We start from the raw sequence: 17609 nt of genomic DNA, 5'->3' as shown, positions 1-17609 counted from the left end.
TTTAGTTTATGTATAGGTAAAAAATTATATATATATAGTAAATTTATAGTCAAAAGCTGTCAGTAGGTTAGTTGTGTATAGGCTTACATTGTTTTACTTAACTGTTGTAGGTCTGTCAACATGGTACTGTGAAGCACAACATTTTTCTTTACTGTATGTCCACACATGTAGCAGAATGACAATAAAGCTCAACTTGACTTGACTTGATTTTTGAGGCTGATCACCGATTGCCACTCACAGAAAGCAGTATCTCCCGATACGATCACAGATACCAATCTTATAAAAGCCTTATTTTTATCATGAAGAATTATTTATAGTAATACTTCAATCAGGATTTTTAGACATTTATTCAGGGCCTGAATAGATCTTGAGAAGATCTTGTTTACATCAAAACCAAGCCATTCACACAGAACACATATTTTGTGAATTTTCTAGAGGGACATCTATCACCATTGCACTTGTATCTCACACAAAGGAGCAGCATGTTTAGAAAGCCATGTAAAATGAATTCAAGTTTAACTTTGAAAAAAACATATCGATATGGCGGGGTTTTTCCCCCATCCCAATGCATCTGATATTTTTAAATGAAAAAATTGAATCGGTGTGATTGGCTTTCTGCCCTTTGTATTAAACTAGGCATACATACATGATGCTGTTTTGTTTATAGTTGTTTTAGCAACTTTTGCTTGGAGTAAACGTGCATTAGTAATATTTTGCTCGATGCGCCCTCTAGTGGCCTTTCTTCAAGCTTTTCTTCACCCTAACTGAAATTATGCATTTTAAATTCAAAATATATTTAGATTTATGATGATATTTAAATACAAAATTCATATACATTTTTTCAGCCATCTTGACTGCTGTAGATCAAACATCCCAACACAATTATTGGCCAATAGTGATCAGAAGCCGATAAATTGGAGCACCCCTACTGGTGATTGCAATCAATTCATGCAACAAAAATCACTTCCAGTTCTGAATCTGAGGAGTTTGAACTATTTATGTCATAAAGGAAAAATAAAGAAAAATCAATAGCTTTCAGGGGCATTTCACTGTCCATTGAGGCATGTGGACACTTCAGCATACAGTCAACATTTCCATCTGGGTCAGTGAGAACCACTAAACCATATAACACACACAGACACACACACACCTCACCATCATCTGATAAAAACCTGCTATCCATAATTTTAGATCTTTCTGAACCATAAGACTATGTGATATGCATTAATTGCATGAGAGTGTGATCTGATTTATCCACAGATGATGAAAACAGACTGACCTTTACAGTCCCAGTGGATGCCTGAACAACAGTTCTCAATAATGTAATCTGTTAATATGATCTGGTTAACCTGACAGGAAAGCACAACAGATATTTTTGGAAGCAGTGATTTATCAGAGACCATAAAATCATGTCTAATCCACAAACCCTCAGTGAAGTCAAGCCAACTTCATAGCACTTTATACTACACAGATGGTGTCAAAAGCAGTTTCACAGTGATAAACATGAAAAAAGCTGAATCAAAACAGAGAAAATAAAGATTCTGTTGTAGAGCAGCTATAAAAAGACAATAGTGTTATTTCTCAAGACAGTTCAGTGTTGGTTCAGTTCAGTTTACCGGTAGTTTAGTTTTGAACAGTGTGTGAAGTTCAACTTTAAAATAAATTCAAAGCAGCTCTACCAAATACAGAAAAGCCATTATTCAGCTCACAAAGAACTAAATTACCCATAAGCCTGAAGAGAGATCAACCAATCAGTCAGACAGACAAGTCACCATGAAAGCACAAATAATGGTGAAACCACTCTGCAGCAATGGGTCAATTCACGAGTTCACATCTACGTATATTAATACCGTAAGTTTATGCGTATTTGGCGTGCTGTCCGGGTGGAGGGCTCCGAGCTCGGGATGTGGCCCGAACCCAGAGTACTCCCCCCGGTTGTGGTAAGAGTAGATGGATCTATAAGTGAGGAGAAATGGGGTGGAGGAGGGATGCTGAAAACCGTCAATGAACAGAGATAGGTTCTGCTGTTATTTATACCTTGTCATGAGTTGATTACTGATTGGTCTCCACTTGTGTTAATCAGGTTAATGAACTGCGACTGTTCCTCCCGAACTTTGTTATAAAACAGCATTTCACGAGTTCACATCTACGTATATTAATACCGTAAGTTTATGCGTATTTGGCGTGCTGTCCGGGTGGAGGGCTCCGAGCTCGGGATGTGGCCCGAACCCAGAGTACTCCCCCCAAAACAAGAGAGCAAAAGGACAGCCGCCGGACTACGAACCCCCCAAAACGCAGAGATTTGGCGGGCTGACGTTCTTAGAAGTATGGTCGTTTGACCAGGAGATCTCGCATTGCCTCTGGCAGAAGTAGAGGAGCAGGCAGGTCCTGTTGGTTAATAGTTGAGGAAGAAGCGGTTACGATGTCGGGAAGACAGGCTCCACCGTCTGCCTGCGAGGTGTAATGATATATTGACTAGATGCGTAATGTGTCTGCTGGGAGGCTGAGGCTCGCTGGACAGATAGAGGAAACAAATTATATTCCTGCATCTGCTGGAAGACTGGCTCGCTGGATGAAGAACAGAAAGAGATGGATGCATACTGCGTCCACTGGGAGACTGAGGCTCGCTGGATGGGTAGAGGAAATGAATAGGTATTTACTGCGTCCGCTGAGACACTAGTGCTTGTTGGACAGACAGAGGAAACCAATAGATATTACTGCGTCCGCTGGGAGACTGAGGCTCGCTGGACAGGCAGAGGAAAAATATGTATTTACGGTGTCCCCTGGGAGACTGAGGCCCACTGGACAGGTAGAAGGAATTAGGTAATTACTGCATCCGCTGAGAGACTAGTGCTCGCTGGACGGACAGGGAAATCAATGGATATTTCTGCGTCCGCTGGGAGACTAGTGCTCGCTGGACAAACAGTGGAAAAATAGATGTTATTGAGTCCGCTGTGAGACTAGTGCTCGCGGACTGATAGAGGAGACAAATAGATATTTACTGGGTCCGCTGGGAGACTAGTGCTCGCTGGACTGGTGGAGGCAAATGGGTATTTCTGCGTCCGCTGGGAGACTGAGGCTCGCTGGACGGACAGTTGAATGAATAAATATTTACTGCGTCCGCTGAGAGACTGGTGCTCGCTGGACGGACAGTGTAAATGAATAAATATTTACTGCGTCCGCTGAGAGACTAGTGCTCATTGGACGGGCAGTGGAAACAAATAAATATTTACTGCGTCCGCTGAGAGACTCGTGCTCGCTGGACGGACAGTGTAAATGAATAAATATTTACTGCGTCCGCTGAGAGACTAGTGCTCATTGGACGGGCAGTGGAAACTAATAAATATTTACTGCGTCCGCTGAGAGACTGGAGCTCGCTGGACGGACAGTGGAAACAGATGAATATTTACTGCGTCCGCTGAGAGACTAGTGCTCACTGGACGGACAGTGGAAACGAATAAATATTTACTGCGTCCTCTGAGAGACTGGTGCTCGCTGGACGGGCAGTGGAAACGGATAAATATTTACTGCGTCCGCTGAGAGACTGGTGCTCGCTGGACGGACAGTGGAAACTAATAAATATTAACTGCGTCCGCTGAGAGACTCGTGCTCGCTGGACGGACAGTGGAAACGGATGAATATTTACTGCGTCCGCTGAGAGACTAGTGCTCGCTGGACGGACAGTGGAAACGGATAAATATTTACTGCGTCCGCTGAGAGACTGGTGCTCGCTGGACGGACAGGGGAAACGGATAAATATACTAGTGCTCGCTGGACAGACCGTGGAAACTAATAAATATTTACTGCGTCCGCTGAGAGACTCGTGCTCGCTGGACGGACAGTGGAAACAAATAAATATTTACTGCGTCCGCTGAGAGACTGGTGCTTGCTTGACGGAAAGTGGAAACGAATAAATATTTACTGCGTCCGCTGAGAGACTAGTGCTCGTTGGACGGACAGTGGAAACGGATGAATATTTACTGCGTCCGCTGAGAGACTGGTGCTCGCTGGACGGGCAGTGGAAATGAATAAATATCTACTGCGTCCACTGAGAGACTCGTGCTCGCTGGACGGACAGTGGAAACGGATGAATATTTACTGCGTCCGCTGAGAGACTGGTGCTCACTGGACAGGCAGTGGAAGGGGATAAATATTTACTGCGTCCGTTGAGAGACTGGTGCTCGCTGGACGGACAGTGGAAACGGATAAATATTTACTGCGTCCGCTGAGAGACTGGTGCTCGCTGGACGGGCAGTGGAAACTAATAAATATTTACTGCGTCCGCTGAGAGACTCGTGCTCGCTGGACGGGCAGTGGAAACGAATAAATATTTACTGCGTCCGCTGAGAGACTGGTGCTCACTGGACGGGCAGTGGAAACGGATAATTATTTACTGCGTCCGCTGAGAGACTGGTGCTCGCTGGATGGGCAGTGGAAACGAATAAATATTTACTGCGTCCGCTGAGAGACTCGTGCTCGCTGGACAGGCAGTGGAAACAAATAAATATTTACTGTGTCCGCTGAGAGACTGGTGCTCGCTGGACGGACAGTGGAAACAGATAATATTTACTGCATCCGTTGAGAGACTGGTGCTCGCTGGACGGACAGTGAAAACGGATAAATATACTAGTGCTCGCTGGAAGGGCAGTGGAAGCGAATAAATATTTACTGCGTCCGCTGAGAGACTGAGAGACTTTTAAATTAAAATTTTTGATTATGTTTGAAAACGGCGTATTATGCAGAGGCTAATGCGACTGGGAATGTGGGGCATCAAAGCTGATCATGAACCCTTGTTGAAATTCACGTCGCCTATTGTGAAAACTGAACAGCTTATTTCAGTGAAATGGCTTAACATGATGAAATCTTTTTTTTTTTTTTTATATATATATATGGGGGAGGTACAGAAAAGGCTCCTGCGGGAGCAGACAATACTGCGGCAGTGAGGAGATACGAAAGGGGCTCCTGCGGGAGCAGACACTGCTGCGGCAGTGAGGAGATACGAAAGGGGCTCCTGCGGGAGCAGACACTCCTGCGGCAGTGAGGAGATACGAAAGGGGCTCCTGCGGGAGCAGACACTGCTGCGGCAGTGAGGAGATACGAAAGGGGCTCCTGCGGGAGCAGACACTGCTGCGGCAGTGAGGAGATACGAAAGGGGCTCCTGCGGGAGCAGACACTCCTGCGGCAGTGAGGAGATACGAAAGGGGCTCCTGCGGGAGCAGACACTGCTGCGGCAGTGAGGAGATACGAAAGGGGCTCCTGCGGGAGCAGACACTGCTGCGGCAGTGAGGAGATATGGAAAAGGCTCCTGCGGGAGCAGGCACTGCTGCGGCAATGGGGAGATATGAAAAAGGCTCCTGTGGAAGCAGCTCTGCATTTAACCCATCCAAAGTGCACACACAGCAGTGAACGCGCACACACCGTGAACGCACACCCGGAGCAGTGGGCAACCATTTATGCTGCGGCGCCCAGGGAGCAGCTGGGGGTTCGGTGCCCTGCTCAAGGACACCTCAGTCATGGCATGGCCGGGCCGTGACTCGAACCCACGACCCTAGGGTTAGGAGTCCACTCTCTAACCACTGGGCCCTGAGTTCCCCCTCCTTGACTGTGGGAAGAGTAGACAGGTTAGTAACATTTTCAACCTTTGTTCATTTTCAACCAATATGGAGGAAGTTTTAACAGTATAAAATAAGAGGCAAAAAATTATTTTACTATTGTAAATATGAGTTTATGACAGCATTTATAATTAAACCACGGTAGCAATAAATTTACCGTTGTCTGAGACGTCATGAAATGTTCTTTAGCATCATGACCATAGAATGTAGTCATGGTTCTGCAAGGTTTAGCATGGTTTCCAGAGATCTGGAGCTGATTCTGGGTAGCTCGGTGATTTGTGACTGTTGTCTCGTGGCACGCTGTCTTTTAAGGGGCCGGTCACCTATCACCCCTTTTTTTTTTTTTTTTCTCTCTTCTCAGGCGCGTCCGCACCGCATCGAGTTGAAAACATCTAAACTTTTCAGGATGCCGCAGCGCAAGAATATCAGACCTGAACCAGGAAGTTGGTCATGCTGAAAACCGTCAATGAACAGAGATAGGTTCTGCTGTTATTTATACCTTGTCATGAGTTGATTACTGATTGGTCTCCACTTGTGTTAATCAGGTTAATGAACTGCGACTGTTCCTCCCGAACTTTGTTATAAAACAGCATTAAATAATAATTAGAATCAACCTACCAACATTACAACTACTTATATATGCAGCAGAATATTTTATAATGAACTTCACATGCACTGTTTTTCTACTTACAATCAATAAATTCAAAGGATCAGAAGTCTGTACCGGAGAAAATGAAATGCCATCGGACACAAAATTATTATGACTAAGACTTTGCATATACAAGTATCAATTCACAGCTACTATGAATTAAGTTCATAACAAATACCTAAAAAAAACAAACATTGCTTAACTTTTATTACTAGGATTGTGTCCAATTCTGTATGCTGTAAATATGTATATAGTGTGAAGTCCAACCTTGATCCATTACTCTACACTCACCTAGGTCTGTTTCAATGCCTCCAATAGATTTTAGTTATCTAAGTCTGTGTGTCCAATAAAATGTCATTTTAACACAAATTAATTGTGGGTCAAATAACGCAGAAGTCAACATGGAAAGGTTGTGTGAAGCCCTCATCCTCAAAAACCACTAACAAAACTATTCAAGATGACAGAAACATAGGAGTCAGGTGATGTTTACTATGGCTTCACTTAATTAATTAAACTCTTAACTTTGTGCTTAATGCAATGTGTTTTCTAAAGTTAAATTGCTGGGTAGCAACATCTAATACTAATATGTCAATGTTTGATTTTAAGTTAATTCAAAGAAAAATCAGGGTCCTGAAGAAAAACCACAACAAAACCACTGTTGTAACTATACTCACTTGCACATTTTGAGACGCAAAATAATGAAATCAAATTATATAACGATGATTATCTGTTTTAATTCTTTGGTACAATCTTTGACTTTCCTCTATGTGTGGTGTGGAACATGTTTGTGAATGATGTCATTATGCAATTAGTTTCAAGAAAATTAGGTTTCTCGCCTTCATAGAAACCAACAATCTGACACCGTGTTAAACCACAGCATTATATGAACACACTCCGTGTTAAAGGCAGCATGTTCAAACTCGTCTCCGACATTTCAATACTGTCCATATCTGGTGAATAACTATTAGTTGGGACAGTGGACTAGTCGTTCAATGACTGATTAAATTAAATTAATATTTTACTGTTGGTGAAAAAATAATAATAGGCCTACTAATGAATAACTAAATGACAAATTAAGGGCACTATGGCGACATCCATCAAAGCACTTGTGCAAAATATTACAATTATCTTCAAATATCACAAATCATCTGATGTCAGTATTCCCAGATTATTCACAATATAAATATTACTTACAAAACAAGAAAAATTCATGTTTGTCTTTTATTTATAATTAACGTGCACTGATGAATAAAAGCAGGGAAATAGAGTCCTATTGGATTTCAAGTTGACTTTAAAAACCCAAACTCTGAGTTCTGCAAAAGTGGGAGAGATTATGTACAGTACACGTACATGTGTGTATATGCGTTATGTACTTTTGCATGTGTTAATGTTAGAGACAAGTGGCAGAGGATGTGTGATGGTGATTGGCGCTATCTGTTTAACACAAGCGCATGTGCGTCCTGACAGTTTCAGCCCAACGCATCGACCCCTGATGCGCGGACTTGGGTAATATTGATGCCGATTCCTGCGCTGCTGCCATTGTTGGATTTTTGATAAATGTTATCATGAAGGGCTTGTGTAGTTGTGTAGTTTGCGTGTCGGTTATTGCAAACTGGATGGAATGCAGCGCGACCCCGGCCGCGAGATTAGATTAGCAAAACAGGTTCACACACTAAACACACGCGGACTTCTGAAGCTAGTGTGGAATAATGAATTTACTCTTTCTGCAGCTCAAACGAACCCAAACATGTTGCCATTAGCTTTACAGCAAACATGATTTGACCGATAAAACGTTTTTTTTTATAGGCTATTTACTTATCAAACATCGAGAACATAGCAACGTTCCTTAATATGAGATTTTATGAGGCTTTCCTTCAAAACAATCTGTCGAAACTATTCGGATACTTTACATCGAATGTCAAGAATAAACGCGATGAGTTATGTTTTAATTATTCTGTGACTGGTAATGCAAGATATTATATTTGTGATTAGAAAGGTGAAATAATGAGACTCGCAAGTAAACACGGACGTATGCGTCGGATGAATTAACGCGTCTCATCAATCATTTGCTTCTCAACTCGAAGGTAAACACACTATATAAAGCAATAACAGACTGTCACCCAATTAAATATCAACTGAAAACACAGTGTCTGTCTAACTGACATCTCTTCAAGTGAAACAAAAAGTATAAACATCACTTTTAAAGGCGTCTTTTATCGCACAAACAAAAGCAGAAAATTTCGCATAGGCTTAAGTGTCAAGTTCAACAAGTGTCTCAGATGTTGTGTTCAAATGTTAAAGCCCATTTGTTGGAAACAACAAAATGTCTTACCTTCTTACTAATCCTTGAAAACGTTCCTAATTTGCCTAGAAACCATTAAAGCAGCCGCGATCCTCGTACGAACCGCGACAGTAACGGCGACAGCAGCAGACGCCAGGCTCCTTGTTTCCTTCAGATGTTCGGGAATCAAATGTGCTGCAGTACACTCCCGGCTCCGTGTTTACTTCAATATTCAGGAATCAGAATTCCGGAGCTACGCCGCTCGACGATACCTAACAGCAGATCTGCGTCGCTCCACCTGATTGCACGTCAACCTGCCGCGGCTGCGCCGCGCCGCGCGCATTGGTTGTTGTTTTCCACACAAACTTGCAATAATAATAATAATAATAATAATAATAATAATAATAATAATAATTAACTGATGTTAGGATGCGACACTCAACGGAGGTGAACTTGAAACTTAGTTTGACGTTGACAGTCATTAGACATTCAGTTTCATACCAATTAAACTCTTTCCAGACTAACTCAGACATAAATATATGCCCTTTTCGTTGCACGTACGAGGCTTAATTTCTAGAAATATATATAAAAAATATATTCCCAGAAAAACATCCCTGCTATTCCACAAGGCTCCGTTTTTGGAATTGGCATTTTATATGTTTTATAATAATTTTAAAACTTTTAATGTATGCAATACTATAAACGACAAAACCATGTGATCTAAAGATATAAAACCAACTGTAAAAATCTCTAAATTATTCCCTATAATGCACAAGGCTTTTTTTTTTTAAGATTATGCCTGTATTATTTTGTATATACAGTACTGAAACTATATTTTTTATATGTTTACTATACTGTACCTACTTAAATTCATTAAACTCTGAAACCGTTTGTTTTCCACACAAACTTGCAATAATAATAATAATAATAATAATAATAATAATTAACTGATGTTAGGATGCGACACTCAACGGAGGTTAACTTGAAACTTAGTTTGACGTTGACATTCATTAGACATTCAGTTTCATACCAATTAAACTCTTTCCAGACTAACTCAGACATAAATATATGCCCTTTTCGTTGCACGTACGAGGCTTAATTTCTAGAAATATATATATATATATATATATATATATATATATATATATATATATATATATATATATATATATAATGTATATACAAAAAAATACATATATATATAAAAAATGTATATATATATATATATATATATATATATACAAATAAGAACTACATGCCATTATACTTTAAAACCAATACTAAAATCCCCAGAAAAACATCCCTGCTATTCCACAAGGCTCCGTTTTTGGAATTGGCATTTTATATGTTTTATAATAATTGTAAAACTTTTAATGTATGCAATACTATAAACGACAAAACCATGTGATCTAAAGATATAAAACCAACTGTAAAAATCTCTAAATTATTCCCTATAATGCACAAGGCTTTTTTTTAAGATTATGCCTGTATTATTTTGTATATACAGTACTGGAACTATATTTTTTTATATGTTTACTATACTGTACCTACTTAAATTCATTAAACTCTGAAACCGTTTGAGATAAAGATATCAAACCAACTGTAAAACTCTCTAAATAGTATCCCCTATAATGTTAGATATTAACACATGTATGGGTGTTTTCTATATGTTATAAACTTGTATCTACATCAAACTAGAGAATGTACATATCTGAAAATTATATCACCTTATAGGTAACATATATTGCAAAATAATTTTTATAGGATATTATAGGCCTACTGTGGCGAGTGGGGCGGGGCCGAGAGGCGTGGGAACGAGGAGTGAGGCCAGGTGTAGTGATTGGAGATGAGCTACACCTGCGCCCCACCACCAGTATCGAGTCCCACGTAGGAGATGGAAGGATATAAAACTGGAGCGACTATAGTGAAGGACGAGAGAGGACCAGGCCTGGGACATTATTTTATGTTTTGGCTTTTATTTGTGCGCGTCAGTCGCCGTGAGGGGCTGACGCGCTGTTTTGTTTATTTTTGAATATTAAAGTGATTTTTGATTGTGCGCCGGTTCCCGCCTCCTTCTTCCCGATGTATATGGAGTTTTAAATTGTTACAGTGGTGCCGAAACCCGGGAGAAGGAGGGACGCGCTGCTGAAGATCCCTCGCTGCTGTGGTGAATCCGCGGTGCCCTCGAGAAGGCGAAGTATGTGCCGCCATGGACGCTCGAGGCGGTGGGCTGGAGCGAGTTGCCGGGGACGGGCGAGCTCGCTGCCGGCCGCCCACGATATGGAGGGGCGGCTGCCGTCCGTGAGGGAGCGGAGGAGTCGGCGCCGTTCGCCAGGGGGCCGGAGCCTGCCGCCTCCGTGATGGAATCCGGAGGGGCAGGGAACGGGGGACTCCTGCCGCTGCCCAAAATCGGAGGAGCCGTCGCCGTCCACCGGGCGGCGGAGGAGTGTCATGCCGTCCGCCGAGGGCCGTCCAGTGCCACCGCCGGGCACCGCGGAGGAGATCACCCAGCTGGTGGAGGGCCGAGCAGCAGTGCGTCTGGGAACCGGAATTTTTTTTTTTTTTTTTTCCTCTCTCCCCTCTCTCGTCCCTGTCGCTCCTCCTTCCATCTCCTTTTCTCTCGCCTCGTGTGTCCTACCCCCAGGTTCCCGCAGGTCCCCGTGAGCGGTCCCCCCCGGAGGGAAGGGGGGGCGGAGGAGTAGAGTGCAGTCTCGAGGGTACCCCCCGGCCTGCGAGGGGCGATGGGGGTATGTGGCGAGTGGGGCGGGGCCGAGAGGCGTGGGAACGAGGAGTGAGGCCAGGTGTAGTGATTGGAGATGAGCTACACCTGCGCCCCACCGCCAGTATCGAGTCCCACGTAGGAGATGGAAGGATATAAAACTGGAGCGACTATAGTGAAGGACGAGAGAGGACCAGGCCTGGGACATTATTTTATGTTTTGGCTTTTATTTGTGCGCATCAGTCGCCGTGAGGGGCTGACGCGCTGTTTTGTTTATTTTTGAATATTAAAGTGATTTTTGATTGTGCGCCGGTTCCCGCCTCCTTCTTCCCGATGTATATGGAGTTTTAATATTGTTACACCTACATTTCTGAATGGGAAGAAACAAGACTAATAAATAATCAGCTTGATTTCTCAAGCAGTGCTTTTGTATAGTGATTTCAAATATATTTTTTTTATTCAAAGTTTGTGAATTATATTCTAAAATTACAGCATCCTCACAGTTTGACATTTAGTTAAGAGTCACTATATAATGAAGGTAGATCTGAACTGAAAGATCTAACTGTGTTTACAGATAATCTTAATTAAATGAATAATTAATGTAAAGTTCTGTCATGAAACTCTAGATGGCATGGCGATTTTGACTTAATCTGACAATGACATCACTATTCAAGCAGCTGATTGGTTTTTTTAAAATTATTATTATTTTTTTTTTCACATCAGCAGCCAATGAGCTTGCTACTCAACATTCAAATACTTTGATAGTGCTTGCTGAGCAGTTGCAGCACGTTACAAAAAGAATCTAAGTGAACAATCTTTTACGCCATTTCACTGCATAGTGTGTGGTCTGCCATATTAGATTTTAAATGAGCAACCATACAAGTTTTAAACCAAGTTTCATATTTTACAGTCTTGCATCAGTATGTGGGAGCAAAATACTAAGCATATAAGCGGTAGCATTTATTTTACACAACTGTCTAATTTTCAAACCCCGGCTACGGCCATGGCTGTGAGTCCTGAAAATTTACAGGTGAGAGTTTGTTTGCAGAATGCAGTTGTCATGCCTGAAAATAACCATATTGTGTGTGAACGTAACTGTATTAAGGACTGAAATACAGGATGGACAACTGTATTCTTCTGCTGTGTGAACATGGCCTATGTAATTACCATGAGGGCACGTGACAAATTCTGGATATGACAACAGATTTAAATGAAATAAGTATTCAAATTTGGATACACTCTTTGGCTGCACATAGCGTTAGAGTAAGCTCTTTTTATTGCTAACGGCTACTAATTAAATAAGTGTATACATGTTATGTCAATGAAAATGAATAAAGTGAATTTAAATTATGATATTCTGGTTCAGGTGGTTGTTTGGGTATATTATCTCATCATCTTGCAATGTATATCTCTTTGTTAACCATACAGTGTGCGTAAAGCTGGTCAGCATAATAGCCCAGGTACACATTGTGTGTGTTCGACTTGAAGTGGCACTGGACAGATCGATCGGTATATGGTATTAAAGTACAGTGAGAGCAATTAGACAGCAGATATCGCTTTCGAATTGCTCTTGCGGTACTTTGATGTCGTACACTGATTGGTCTGTGCAGTGCTGCATCAAATAGAACACACCTATATAGTCATAGAAAAGGGGACATCGGATATGTAAGGGTACATTTGGGAAGGGAGGTTTTCAGTTGCTTTGTTACAATCTCTATTGTTAAAAGGGCTATATAAATAAAGGTGACTTGACTATAATACTTGGAATATGAAACTAGTGAAACTGAAAATTAAATGAAGTATTGATTACAGAATTAAATTTAGACCGGTTCACATCATATTTCTTTTTCACAATGGCCAATCAGATTAGGTTTATTATTTTTTTTCAGTGTGTGTGTGCTGAAAGAATTCTGACTGCAACTTGCAAATTCTCTCATCATAAGCAACAGAGTGCCGATGTATAAACTATGCAAGTAAGATATAATTTTATCATACAGTGTGTGGATTTGGAGTTGATTTTCTTGATTTTAACCGGAATTTTACAGTGCTTAAACTCTGGATACAATTAAGTCAGTGATAATCCATTATTTGTATACATTAGAATGTTTTAAGTTGTGATCGCTTAAAAATTCAGTCCTATTAAAATGTTTCCTTACATTCTATTTAGTACTTGTCTAAACAGGTGGGTTTATGATGTTTAGTTTACTAACTTACTATTAGACTTACCCTGCAGTTGTCATAAAAAAAGGCCAGAGACAAGAGAAGTGCAGGTAAACAGAAGCGTTTATTAACAATGTTGAAATGGCGAGGATCAAAGGCAGGTGAGTATGAGAGATATGAAAGTTCTGGACATCCTATCTGGTACTTGTCTAAACAGGTGGGTTTATGATGTTTAGTTTACTAACATACTATTTTAGCCTTACCCTGCAGTTGTTACAAACAGGCCAGAGCCAAGAGAAGTGCAGGTAAACAGAAGGGTTTATTGACAATGTTGAAATGGTGAGGATCAAAGGCAAGTTAGTATGAGAGATATGAAGGTTCTGAGTATTTTAGCTCTTGATAATCTTGGGTCTGATATTTGCAGAAATCCTGGAGATTATGAGGTGCAGAGGAGAATCAGGATCACAGAGACGTAGGAGAATACTGGAGATAAGGGAACAACAGGTAATTATTCATGAAAGGAGTCCGGTATTGTTCAGGTAGTGAACGATAGACCAGACAGTGTGATACTGCATGGAGTTTGGAGATATAGCTGGCTGTATGGGTGACCTTCCGTCCAGTCCGTATCCCTCCCAGTCGACTAGATATTGCAATCGGCTTCCCCGGTACTGCAAATCCTAGATAATGACAAGTAACAGTACGCAGGGCATCTGCGAAGCTCAAATTCCTCTGCACTGCTCGTTGAAGATGGACATGAGCAGAGTCCCACACTCTCTCGGAACCAGTAGTTCACAGCTGGAACCTCTGAAGGCTCTTCCATCCATGGGGAGAGCGGGTACTGGTAGCGGAGTATGCACTGGAAAGGAGTCAGGCCAATGGTATTCTGACGGAGGCAGTTTTGTGCATACTTAGCCCAAGGGAGGTAGCTGTTCCAGCTGTGCTGATCTGCATGATCATACTCCTTCGGGAGGCCATAGTTCCGGAAGACCTGAGTAAATAGGTATTCTGCTGTTTCCAGTGCTGTTGGTAAACTTGAGAGGGATGAATTTACAGGCCTTGGAGAAGCGAACCGGTTGAGATCCTGGGCCATACTAGACTACCAGTACCAAGCCTGGAGGAACAAGAGGGTTCGTTGGCTGCCTGGGTGCCCAGAGACCAATACTTTGTGCACCAAGCCCAGAAGAGTCTGACACTGAGAGGTGGGAACATAAATCTTCTTTTCTGGGCAGCCCGGCGGAGCAGGTTCGGTGCGAGTGGAATAATGGATTCCTGGTTGATCTTCCACTGTATGGGGCTGACGATCAGGGCTAGAGGGAGAAGGAGTTCTGGTTAAGTTGGTGTGTCAGGAGAATGTAAATGGGATAGAGCAACAGCCTTGGAGTTGCGATTTTTGGGTTTGTAAGTGATTGTAAATCGTAACCTTGTAAAGAACAAAGCCCACCAGGCTTGACAAGGGTTAAGTCTTTTGGCTTCTTAGAGGTATTGGAGATTCTTATGATCCGTGATCACTGAGAAAGGATGGCTCCCTCCAGCCAGTGATGCCACTACTCCAAGGCTAATTTGATGATGAGCAGTTCCCAATTGCCAATGTCGTAGTTCTGCTCCGCCGGGGTCAGTTTTCTAGAGAAGTAAGCAAAGGATGAAGGATTGAAGGTTTACCACATTGCTGTGACAGCACGGCCCCAACACTGGTGGTAGAGGCTTCTATTTCCGCTACAAATGGTACCTGGTGATACGGATGACGAAGAATGGGGGCCATACTGAAGTTCTCTTTGAGCTGGTCGAACACTTCATGGACATGGCTGTTCCAGGACAGGGATTTGGTTTTGCCTCATAGCAGGGAAGTAAGAGGAGCCGCAAGCATGCTAAAATTCTTCACAAACCATCGAGAAAAGTTTGCAAATCCCAGGTATCTTTGCAGTTCCTTCACCGACTGTGTAAGCAGCCATTCCCTGATGGCTTTCACCTTCCCTTGGTCCATTTGGATACCTTTCTGACTGATGACATATCAGAGGAACAATGGAATTAGCACTTCTCCAATTTTAGATATTGCTGATGTTGACAGAGCTTCTGGAGGACCTGAGTGACATGGTGGCAATGTTCGGCCAGGCTCCAGGAGTAGATGGTAATATCATTGATTCAGATGATCACAAACTTATTGAGGAACTCCCGGAACACCTTGTTCATGAAGCCTTGGAAGAAAGACAGAGAGTTTTACAGGCCATACGGCATAACACGGTATTTATAGTGGCCTGCAGGGGGAATGAACGCCGTCTTCCCCTCATCACCTTCACAGATATGAACAAGGTAGTCTGCGCCCCACAGGTCCAGTTTGGAGACACGGGCTACCCGAAGTTTCTCCAGGACAGCAGGGACCAGGGGAAGTGGATACGGTAGCTTCACTGTGGAATTCAACATGCTCTCAGGCCACAGCAGAACAATAGCACATCTGTGAGCAACACACAGCAGTTTTTCATTGCTAAATTATTAATTTTTGAATGAGTCAATAATTCAATGAGCCATTTATAAAAACAGCCATTTATAAAAACAATTAATCTATTGAATCTAGCTGTTTGAACGAATCAGTTGATTCAACGATTTACTCATTAAGACAGTGACTTGCCACCACCTACTGGTGGTTTAATTTCATATTTAAAAGAATCATTGCATTTTTCCAACATTTCATATTTGTATGTCAAAAAAGTAAAACATTAATCTAATAACATGATTTATGCATTTAGACAGATGGAGTTTGTTGATTCTGATTTCATTTTAATAGTAACAATCATAAAGTGTCTTATTATTCTAACTTAATGTATTGATCACATGTGATCACAAGAATTTGATGTAAATGGAGACATGTACATTTAATCATTTTAAGAAAATATTGTCCTTCATAAAGTTAAAAAGTGTAACAGCAATCGATTAAAGGCAGATATCAAAAATATGCTGATTAAAGTAATATCTAATAGAACACTGAAAGACTGCTTCAGAATAAATTACATTTGTTCCAAAAAAAAAAAAAAAACAAGTTACTTTTTTACTTTTTAAAGGACAACTGCTTGTCAAAGCTTAATGTTGAGCCCTGTTTAACCTAACTTGACTTTCCACGGAGCGAAACACACTCTCAATCATAGGTCCACAAACTTACCTTCCGCGCCTGAAAAAAAACAGACAAATATCATACTTCTGATGATAAGTGAACTTGATCCGCCACAACCCCTTGAGGATGCTTTTCGTGCAGCTCCAACAAAATCTTTGTTATGAGGTTGTTAAAGACAGAATCAATGGTATTTAATTTAAAGTTTCTTTTTGACCTGCAGTTTTGCATGTTTTCAAGAAGATTATAGAGACAGTTTGCCGGATGTCACAGGATTATAAATAGGGAAGATCTCCATGACATTCTGAGTCATGTGATGACTTTGTTGTAATTAGACTCGACATATGCATGAGTAAGAGCTGTAATATTCTGTGTGAAGCACTGCCTCTGGCGGTCAGTAAGAATAAAATAGAACTACACCATATTAGATGATTAGATCATTCTGCATGTGGTGTAGAAATGAATACTTATGGTGGCCAGAGGACCTTGTACTCTGTACAGTGAGACAGGATACCCAGGTCATTCACGCGGCTGCTGTGACTTTTACTGTGTCCACAACTGTTAACTCCAATAAAGCCTAGAAGATCAGCAATGCCTTCAGAGCCAAAGCACTTGGTCTGGTAGAGCATACACACTCAGTCAGTGTCCTGCAAAGGAAATTCAAGCATCTTGCTGGGTTACCTAATGCACTTGTCTGACTCAGGTGTCACTGACAAAAAAATAAAAAATAAAATAAACAAAATGTGCAAATCTTACTGTTTCCTTTAAATTCTGTCCTTCAAGTATGTGACTATCAGTAGTACTTATACTATACGTCCTGTCATGATGATTTATGACTTTGACCTTTGACCTTTTGACAGGTTGAACTTCCGGTGACCTTATGATGGATGGGTTAACCTATGACCTTCCCACGCATCGATCATGCGTTTTTGACAGAAAGTTTTACCCTATTGACCTAATTAGTTTTAAATCATGGTTTTGACGGCTAGTTTAAACGGAAGATGAAAGACTCCTCACGCATCGATCATGTGCTTTTGACAGAAAGTTTTACCCTATTGACCGTTAGTTTGTTTGAAGTCTGTGCCAGA

The 17609-nt window shown here is 41.6% G+C and overlaps 1 protein-coding gene across 1 annotated transcript in view; it reads right to left on the bottom strand.

Moving 5' to 3' along the window:
• LOC128015007 (growth hormone receptor-like) overlaps positions 1 to 8787 on the bottom strand; it is a 67952-nt gene extending 59165 nt beyond the window's left edge. Inside the window, exon 1 of the mRNA XM_052598768.1 lies at positions 8594 to 8787. The gene's annotated coding sequence lies outside the window, so the exon portion shown is untranslated. The remainder of the gene's footprint in view (positions 1 to 8593) is intronic.
• Between the last annotated feature and the right edge of the window lie 8822 nt (positions 8788 to 17609).

This window comes from Carassius gibelio, chromosome A1 (assembly GCF_023724105.1).
Source record: "Carassius gibelio isolate Cgi1373 ecotype wild population from Czech Republic chromosome A1, carGib1.2-hapl.c, whole genome shotgun sequence".
Lineage (NCBI taxonomy): Eukaryota > Metazoa > Chordata > Actinopteri > Cypriniformes > Cyprinidae > Carassius > Carassius gibelio.
Note: the sequence above shows the minus strand (reverse complement) of the source record. Positions and strands in the feature narration are given on the sequence as shown.